This window comes from Mesoplodon mirus, assembly GCF_964341445.2.
Source record: "Mesoplodon mirus genome assembly, chromosome: 2".
Taxonomy (NCBI): domain Eukaryota; kingdom Metazoa; phylum Chordata; class Mammalia; order Artiodactyla; family Ziphiidae; genus Mesoplodon; species Mesoplodon mirus.
In genome coordinates, this window is record NC_138977.1 from 126497755 (window position 1) to 126507988 (window position 10234).

Below are 10234 nucleotides of genomic sequence, written 5' to 3' on the forward strand. Positions count from 1 at the left end.
CTCTCCTGAGTCTCACCTCACCCACTCCCCGAAACTGCCCTTGCCCAGGCCACCAGCACCTTCCGTGTTGCTAAATCCAGTTCGCCCCTGTCCTCATCTCACTGGCCCCTCGGCGGTCACCCTCTGCCTACCTGCCACACTACTCTGTCTACACCCGCTCTTAGGTGTGAGCGTGAAGGTCAGACACTTCAGAGCCCTCTGCCCACACTGACAGTCCAGGTGCCACCTCACACCTGGGGGCGATGCCAGGCCTTCCTCTCGGTGGGACTGGACCACTGCCCCCATTGCCCACCACCCACCCCTCCCTCCCCCGAATCTCAGAAAACAGCACCACCGGCCACTCAGCACCTGGTCCTTCACTTTCCACTAACCTGTCACACTCAGGCTACCCCGTTCCCTCGATGGTTGGGGTCCTTGGGCTCCGTGATCCCCTGTGCCTCCCCACTTCCCCTGCATTTGTACATCCTCTTCCTGGTCACCTTCTCCTCCAGGCTGTGACCTCAACTCCTGTCTGTCTCCTTCCTGCATCTCCTCCTTCTGAGGCCTCGCTGATGTGGACAAGACACCCCTTCCCCAGCCCTGAGGGCCCTGGGCACATCTGTGCTGTAACTGGGGTTTTTCTCTAGGCTGCCGCTAGGCTAACACTCGAGGACCCTCCAGGGCACTGCCAGGGAAGTCTGCGAGTGTTTGTTGAATGACTAACAAACAGGCACCTGAACAGCAGCCTCTGTGCGCAGGACCTGCCTGTCCCAGACTCTCAGAAAGGGTAGCCCCCTGAGTTACTGCCTCGGATAGGGCAAAGCCATACAGGACGCTCACTTGTCTCTTCTTGCCTGATTTCCAGTTCCCCCCTTTCTTCCTGGCTCTCCAGGATGGCAGCTGGGTGGGAGGGACTCAGGTCTCATCCACAGGCCACCACAGGCTCTGAGCAGCAGCCTCGCTGCAGGTGGACATCCACACCTGCACCCTTCACACGCCCAGCCACCCAGCGGCAGGTTTCACAGGCCACGGCGTGGGGGGCCTGGCTGGAGCACCCACCGATCTGGTGCCAATCCAGGTGTGAGCCCAGGTTCTCCCCTCACCATGCAGGAGGGCACGGCCTCCACCTCTCTCCCCCCACAGAGCCCTCCTGGCTTCACAAAGGTCAGATTTTCCATCCCAGCACCTCACATGCCAGTCCTATTAATGCCATGCTGACCCCGCACAGTACACGCTAAGGTGGCGAAGAGCACCGATTCTGCCCAGGTGTGAACCCTGGTGAGTACTTCACTCTTGCCCTGCGTCATCTGCCCAGGCCCAGCCCCCACCGGCGTGGGGAAGGGGAGCCCACAAAGGAGAGCGATTATTATCATTAAGGCCAGCGGGGGCAGGGTCCGGCTGCTGACAGCATTGCCCAGCCCCACCCTGTGCCTAGCTCAGTGTGGACACTGGAGACCTGAGTGAATGGATGAATTAGGCGACCCTGCCCTCCAGGGCTCTCGGCCTAGTGGTAAAGACAGCCAAGGAAACAGTCGGAGTGACTGTGACAGAGGGCGAGCAGAGAGGCCGGGGCCACCAAACAGCCCCCATGTCAACTGGAGATAGCCGGGGGGGGGCTGCCTGGAGGAGGGGGCTCCGAGCCTGACCTTGGCACATGAAACACATTCCCTGGCAGGAAATGTACACAGCGAGCCTGGGACATGTTGTAGGGAGTAGGAAATGGGATAGAGAGGATAGATAGACAGACAGACAGACAGATAGACAGACAACAGATCAATGGACAGCTGATAGATCCATGGATCCCCACAATGATGGGACTATGTCCAAGAGACGCAGGGGATGACAGAAGAGGTCTCGATGGCGGAAGCTGGGACAATTTAAGGAACAAAATAAAGTTGTATTGGATTATAACCCCAGGTATAAAATGAATATTCCTAAATCCATACTGATATAAACAAAAGATTGCATAACTAAGTAGTAAATGGAGGAGAAAGAAGCAAATCTCCCATGCTGCAGAATTCCAAGTGACTTATGTAGCTGCTCCACCCTCCCCAGCCCTCAGGCGTGGCTGGGCAGGTGACTTCCTTCTCAGGAGCACTTCATGGAAATAGAGGGGAAGGGTAATTTCATGGGAGGAAACCTGACAATCACCACCTTGGCCTGGGCACACATGCCGACCTCGGCAGTTATAGGTCATGTCAACAGCAGGTGCCCTTGCTGGGATGGGATGAGAAGGGCACTTTACCTCTGTGACCTTCCTCTCCCAAACCCATAACCCCAGTGTCACCATGAGAAAAACATCAGACAAACCCAAATTTAGCATGTACAGGGGTGGGGTAGGGTGGCAGGAGTGAGGAGTGATGAGATTAACTCAGATTGGTAGTCAGGGAAGTCTTCCTGGAGGTGGTGACATTTGGGCAGGGCCTTGGAAGATAGGTCAGAGCAGGCAAGGGAGGTTCAGGTAGAAGTCCCAGCACGGCCAGAGGGCAGGGCTGGATGGGTAGTGAGCAGGGAGGGTGGGTGGCAGCCACAGTGAGAGGGGCCCGCACAGCCAGCCCCTGCAGCCCCTTACCAGGAACGGGAAGGAAAGTGGCCCACATGGGGGCCAAGCGACAGGATGAGATGACAGACCTCATCACGGCATCTGCATCTAGGCAACAGTGACCAAAAGAGGACAAAGGCTGTCCAGGCTGGGGGCCTTGGTGACTGAAGCTCAGGGACCAGGACCATGGGTGGTAGGCTTACAGGAGACTGATTGGGTTCCTGTCAAAGTGGACCCCCCACCCCAGTTCCTGTCTGGGTTTTTGACTCTAGTCATGAACCCAAGGGACAGGCAGACAAGGCCAGGATTTTCTAGACACAAGAAACACACATTCCTCTGGGAAAGACAGGGGCACAGGGTGGCCAGGAGAGGCCCGGGAGCTCTCTGCCTCTGGGTCTCTCATCATCACCCACCCCAAACACCCTGTCAGGCAGCAGGAAGAAGGGAGAAGTCCGCACATCCCCACACTTGGCCATTTCTCGTGGGGAGGACTCGGCTCAGGCTGCTCCAGTGCCCAGAACACCTTCTTTTCTCCCTTGGCTGCCTGGCAAACCCTTACACATCCTACCAAACCCTGCTCAATCATCACCTCCTCTGGGAGGCCTCCCAGATTGCTCCCAGCTCTGGGAGGAGTTAGCAGAAGAGGGGAACAAACTGCTCTTCCTTTGCCCCTGCCTCATGGGGGCACTGACCATCTCACTGCACACCCCTCCCTGTGCGTCTGCTACAAGTCTCCCCTTCTTTCTGGTCCCTTCATCAGAGCCAGCCACTTGCAGGCTCTAACCTGGCTCTCATTCACTTACCCTAAATCCAGATTGGCCTCTTGCTAACAGGGTGGCTTGGGTAAGGTATTTTACCTCTCTCAGCCTCCATCACTCTATCCATGAAATGGGACCACAGTCCTGTCCTATAGGATGGTGCCGAGGTTCCAGATGCGGTTGAGGGTGGACATGACTCGTTAAAGAGAGTTTCTGGGGCGGCACATGGACCAAGCAAGCAGACCCTCAGACTCGGTGGGTCGGGGTCTGAGCCCAGGCAGCTGTAGAGCACAGCCTCTAGTCCCTTCACTTGTTTAAGTGGCTCTTTTTTGGTCTCATTTTGTTTTGTTTCAGTGGCTCTTCTTTTTTTAACTAAACTTTTTAATTTAAAATAGTTTTAGATTTACAGAAAAGTTGCAATGACAGTGCAGAGGTCCCCACGTGCTCACGCCCTGTTTCCGCAACATCATCTCGTGTTGTTATGGTATGTTTGTCACAACTGATGAACCAATATTGATTGATACATCACTATTAACTGAAGTTCATACTTCATTCGGTTTCCTTGGCTTTTCCCTAGTGTCCTTTTCTGTCCCCAGAGCCCACTGGGGACACCACCTCACACTTAAGTATCATGTCTCTTTAGGCTCCTCTGAGCTGTGATGGTTTCTCAGATTTTCCATGTTTTTCATGACTTTTGACAGTTTTGAGGACTGGCCAGATACTTTTGCAGATTGGACTTTAGCTAGGATTCGTCTGCTGTTTTTCTCAGTCCCTTTACTGTTCATTTTTAACAAACAAAATCTGCTGCGGGTTTTGGTTCCGAGTCAGGCTGGACCCGGCCCTCTCCCAGCAGGTGTTTTTAATTAAACCGCACCCGAGATGCTGACCCCCATATTCAATGCTGGAGGAAGAGACCAATGACTCTACAGAAAACCATGGGGACTGAACACCGACAGTTCCTAACTGTCCGTGTCCTTGAAATGCATGAAATGCATGAAATGCATGAAATGATGCTTGCAAGTGCAAAGTGGTCCCAAGAGACCCTTTGTCACCTCCCAGCTCCACAGCCGCCGGCATCTGTCAGGACACCCTCAGCAGGGCTGCGGCGAGCCCAGGGCTAGGCCAATCTGAGGCTGGGTTACCAGCCAACTCCTATAAAACCGCAGTGTTCACCCTTTGCCTGGCAGCCTCTGGCATCACTCTGCAGATGACTGCCTGCTTCTGAGATGGCAGGGCTCCGAGGGGGCGGGGACTCTTTATAACAGTGACTTCTCGGAAATGACCCAGGTGTCAAATAAATCATTTTGCAGACTTGCACCGAAGAGTAACATGAGGCCGGTCTCAATGTGCCAGCAAGGGAGGATCTCTGAGCCACATTAAGTGGGAAAAAAGCAAGATGCAGAGTGATTTGTATGCTATTTTGTGTTCTAAACGGGAGTTTAAAATATCTTCATATTACTTTGCATTTGTGAAAAGAAACTGGAAGTATCAATAAATCAGTGGCCTCAGAGGGCTGAGTAGGGAAGCCTGGGAGACTTTTTCAGGTTGCGAAACTCTGTGTGATCCTGTGACAGTGGATACCTGACACTGTGCATTTGTCAAAAGACTTTAAACTTTAGAGCACAAGGTGAACCTTAATGCATGCAAATAAAGCAAATTTAGGAGGACAGGGGAATCCCAGGTTGGATGCAGAGTACGACAAAGCAGTGAACAGTATTACAAATGTACGAAACAGCGTCACTGAAGAGAGGGGAGAGTTGCCTGCACGTCAGTTTGGCAACAAGTGGAGGCTGAAGATTGAAGGCAAAAGACCTCACACATGTGCCCTGGAATCTAGCTGGTCGCGTTGTTCCCCACGGGGGCCTGGGTTACAAAATCTTATGCTTCTATATGTGTCCAGTAGTCAGAATGTGAATAATTATGTAAATGGGTGGTGGGTGGTGACAGCCGGGTTTCTCACTGTTGGAGTGGGAGCTACAGAAAACCAAGGAGAGGAGGCTGGAGTGATCCATGAGTGACGGCTTAGAGGTGGAGACATCGCTGTGAATTCGTGTCCCTTGATAGATATACACAGGTTACATATAGATACACTTATTAGGTATGTGTGTATATGTGAGTTAGTATACATGTATATATACATGCTAACTTACAGATCTGTGTATATAGATGGGTTAGTATACACATACGTACACACTAACTTATAGATATGTGTATATATATGAATACATGTACACATGAATAGACACTTATAGATACGTGAGTATGCACGGGCTAGTGTACGCATATATACAGGCTAACTTATAGATATGTATATTTACATGGATATGTGTACACATAAGTGTACATATACATATGTGTTTATACATGGGTTCGTATACACATACACATCTGCTGAGAGGTCCTAAAAGACACCCAGGTAGCAACAAGCACACGCAGAGTGCAGGTAAATCTTGGTTCCTAAGACTTTTCTCCCACAAAAGGAATCAGGACTCTTGGAGAAATGGCTGATTCTAGGACTGGGCCAGGATAGAGACACGATGAGCCTGGCTTGTAGTGGCAGAAAAGTAAGGAAGGACATGAATGAAGCAACAAATGAATGAAATCCCACCATGATGAGATGTGTCAGAGGGACGCAGGGCCAGCTGAAAGAGCCCCGAGCCCCCAGTGGCCAAAGCTGGAAAAACTTGAGTAAAAAAAACTAATTAGCATTAGATTATAACCCATAATCCCTGTCTAATCAGAAAATTCCTAATTGAGGGGCATTTTACAAAGCACCAAACCAAAACTCCTCAAAAACAAAAGAATTAAAATAAGAAAGGCTATACAGATGGCCAACAGGCAAATGAAAAGATGCTCAACATCACTAATTATTAGAGAAATGCAAATCAAAACCACAATGAGGTATCACCTCACACCAGTCAGACATCATCAAAATGTCTACAAACAGTAAATGCTGGAGAGGGTATAGAGACAAGGGAACCCTCTACACTGTCGGTTGGGAATGTAAACTGGTGCAGCCACTATGGAAAACAGTATGGAGGTTCCTCAAAAAACTAAAAATAGAGTTGCCATATGATCCAGCAATCCCACTACTGGGCATATATCCAGACAAAACTATAATTCGAAAAGATACATGCACCCCTATGTTCATAGAAGCACTATTCACAATAGCCAGGACATGGAAACAACCTAAATGTCCATCGACAGATGAATGGGTAAAGAAGATGTGGTACATATATACAATGGAATATTACTCAGCCATAAAAAAGAATGAAATAATGCCATTTGCAGCAACATGGATGCAGCTAGAGATTATCATACTAAGTGAAGTAAGTCAGAAGGAGAAAGACAAATACCATATGATATCACTTACATGTGGAACCTAAAATATGACACAAATGAATCTATCTATGAAACAGAAACAGACTCACAGACATAGAGAACAGTCTTGTGGTTGCCGAGGGGGTGGGGGTGGGGGAGGGATGGAGTGGGGGTTTGGGATGAGCAGGTGCAAACTATTATATATGGAATGGATAAACAACAAGGTCCTACTGTATAGCACAGGGAACTACATTCAACATCCTGTGATAAACCATACTGGAAAAGAATATGAAAAAGAATATTTATATGTATAACTGAGTCACTTTGCTGTACAGCAGAAATTAACACAGCATTGTAAATCAACTCTACTTCAAAAAATAAAAAAGAAAGAAGAAGGAAAGTCTGGGAAATTGTCACAGTCCAGAAGCCCTAGGAGATGTGACTACTAAATGTCACATGGGGTCCTCGATGGGGTTCTGGGGTCCTGGGACAGAAAAGGGACATTAGGTATAAACAAAGGAAACCTGAATGAAGTATGGGCTTCACTTAGTAATAATGAATCAATATTGGTTCATTAGTTGTGACAGATGTACGGAACCGATGTAAGATGTTAGTAATAGGGGAGACTGGGTAGGGCTTACAAAAGCTCTCTGTGCTATATTTGCAATTGTTTTGGAAATCTAAAACCGTTCTTGGACTTCCCTGGTGGCGCAGTGGTTAAGAATCCACCTGCCAAGGCAGGGGACATGGGTTCCAGCCCTGGTCCGGGAAGATCCCACATGCCGTGGAGCAACTAAGCCCGTGCGCCACAAATACTGAGCCTGCGCCCTAGAGCCCGCGAGCCACAACTACTGAGCCTGCATGCCACAACTACTTAAGCCCATGTGCCTAGAGCTCGTGCTCGCAACGAGAAGGCCGCACACTGCAACGAAGACCCAACACAGCCAGTAAATAAATAAATAAATAAATAAATAAATAAATAAATAAAAATTAAAAAAATAAAACTGTTCTTAAAAAATCACATCTTTTGGGCTTCCCTGGTGGCGCAGTGGTTGAGAGTCTGCCTGCCGATGCAGGGGACACGGGTTCGTGCCCCGGTCTGGGAGAATCCCACATGCCGCGGAGCGGCTGGGCCCGTGAGCCATGGCCGCTGAGCCTGCGCGTCCGGAGCCTGTGCTCCGCAACGGGAGAGGCCACAGCAGTGAGAGGCCCGCGTACCGCAAAAAAAAAAAAAAAAAAAAAAAAAAATCACATCTTTTGGGGCTTCCCTGGTGGTTCAGTGGTTGAGAATCCACCTGCCAATGCAGGGGACACAGGTTCGAGCCCTGGTCTGGGAAGATCCCACATGCCGCGGAGCAACTAGGCCCTTGAGCCACAACTACTGAGCCGGCACGTCTGGAGCCTGTGCTCCACAACAAGAGAGGCCGCGATAGTGAGAGGCCCGCGCACCGCAATGAAGAGTGGCCCCCGCTTGCCACAACTAGAGAAAGCCCTCGCACAGAAACGAAGACCCAACACAGCCAAAAATAAATAAATAAAAAATAAAAAAATACGGGAGTCCATGTATTTAAAAAAAAAAAATCTTTTTTTTAAAGAGGCCCAGTAAGGTGGAACAATCTGCAAGTGTGGAGAGAGAACGATGAAAGCCCAAAGACACCGGAGGGCATGTCCCAGGCCTACTTGCCATGTGGCCTTGGGCCAGCCTTGGAGCAGCCCAGGCTGCACAAGGAGGGCGAGAGGGGCCGAGCCTGGCTCTCCTTGCGCTCTCCTTGTGGTCCCAAGGCACTGGGAGAGCCGAGGCAGGCCTTCAGCGGAGGCCCCGGCTCCAGCCATGACCTGCTGGTGATCTCGGACAAGTTATGCCCCCTTGAGCCTCGGGCCCCCTCTGTAAATCCAGCGTGAGGCCAGGCCCCTCCACAGGTCACCTGAGAATTGTAGGCTCTGTTTTGTGTAAACAAAACTCAGCCTGGGGCCTGACACGCAGCCCTGAGGTGGGGAGGGAGAGAGGGAGGGTCACCAGGCACATTCTCGCCTGGGCCACAGGGCTGCCCCTCACCCCACCCTGTCCCCGCCATCAGTCTATTTGAGGTCTGCAGTGCACCCCAGGGCCGCGGGGCAAGGCCGTTCCCCACCCCTTCCACCTCCGCCCCATCCCCACTCTCGGGCCCACTGCCCAGTGTCGCAGGGACTTTGGCCCCTGGGGGGTGGTGTGGAGGCTGGGGGAAAGAGGAAGAGCAGAGACCCCCAGTGCTGATGCCCAGGGCGGGCGGGGCAGCCTTAGAGGCAAGGGGAAGCCAGGACCTGGCCCCCAGCCCAGGGCTCCTGTTCCTCTCCAGGGCCACGGGCGCCGTGTCCCCTGGGCACACCGTCCTGAGCCCCAGCACGGACGCCCGCATCTCGCAGACGGCAAACTGAGGCTCAGAGGGGGAGTCACTTACTCGCAGGCCAGGGGCTCAGCCAAGATCAGAATCCCCGGGGCTGCTGCCTCCTGGGCCCTCAAGAGCCCTCCCAACTCCCCCCTACGAGCCCCACCCCTGGGGAGGCACCTCCCTGCCTCACAACTGCCACCCTGACAACGTCCAGCTTCACCACCAGCCCTTGGCCCCTTTCTCAGGCGCAGGGCCAGCTGAGCCCTGCCCTGCCGCTCCCCGGCCAGGACTGTTTGGGGGACACACGCACACCCTCCCCTGGCCTCACCTGCTCCGGCAGGTGACCCTCAACGTGGGGCTGGGAGCTGCAGCGTAGGGGCGGCTCCTCCTAGAGCAGTCCTGCCCGGTGGTCTGGAACTCACCCTGCCAAGAAGGGAGGGAGGGAGGCTCCCGGGGCCCCTCAGGATGGTCCCCGGCCTTGCGATGCCTGTCCCAGGCAGGAAGGCGCACATTTGCAGCCAGCCCGCCCTCCAGGCTCCGATCAGGCGGACTGAGCTGTCAGCCCGGGTCATTGGCTGTGCCCGTGGTCAGCCCGCCCCGCCGGGAAGGGGCTGAGTCTCCTCCACGACCTTCCTCCTCCTTATGGCCCATGGAAGTCAGTAATCCCGGTCAGCATTCCTGAGCTGGGCGGGCAGGTGAGGCCCGCTGGCTGCAGGAGAGCAGCAGCCTAACTCCCAGACCGGCCTGTGTGCCAGGGGATGCGGGGATGCCAGGTGACAGGTGCCACCTCCCTGGTCCCTGTACCTCAGAGAGGCAGGAGGATGGGCCCTTGGACACTGCTAGGCTGTCCAAGAAGAGTTCGCCCCTCTTGCTGGGGCTGGTTTCGGTAGCTGGGAGCTCAGCAAACATCCACTGAGCAACTGCTGTGTGCTGGGCCCTGTGCGAGGCAACAGCAGATCTCAGGGTGTCCAGAGAGACCATTTCCCAAAGTAGCTCCTCATGAGTCACCGGCGGTGTCCTTAAAGTTACAGATCCTCGACTCCAGACCCACTGCGCCAGCACCTTCCAGGGCAGGGCCCAGAAATCTAGATTTTTAACAAGTTCCCAAAGGGCCCCTGTCATCAGTCAAGTCTGAGCACCCCGTCCCAATGACACGTCTATCCTCAGACATTCAAATAGGTGGGCAGAGTCACCTGTGACAGGCATGCCTCCTGTGCCCCTCCACAAGACCCCTGAGGGGCGGGGTCCCTGCTTCCAGGACTGGC

General features: G+C 52.8%; 1 protein-coding gene across 2 annotated transcripts in view; it reads right to left on the bottom strand.

The window, feature by feature from the left end:
• The window catches only part of SH3TC1 (SH3 domain and tetratricopeptide repeats 1), a 53963-nt gene extending 44578 nt beyond the window's left edge, over positions 1-9385 (bottom strand). Inside the window, exon 1 of one of the 2 annotated variants that reach the window (XM_082633057.1) lies at positions 9298-9385. The gene's annotated coding sequence lies outside the window, so the exon portion shown is untranslated. Of the gene's footprint in view, positions 1-9038; positions 9061-9297 lie in introns of those variants that run through there. The other variant, XM_082633058.1, reaches the window with a different exon arrangement.
• Positions 9386-10234: the final 849 nt, after the last annotated feature.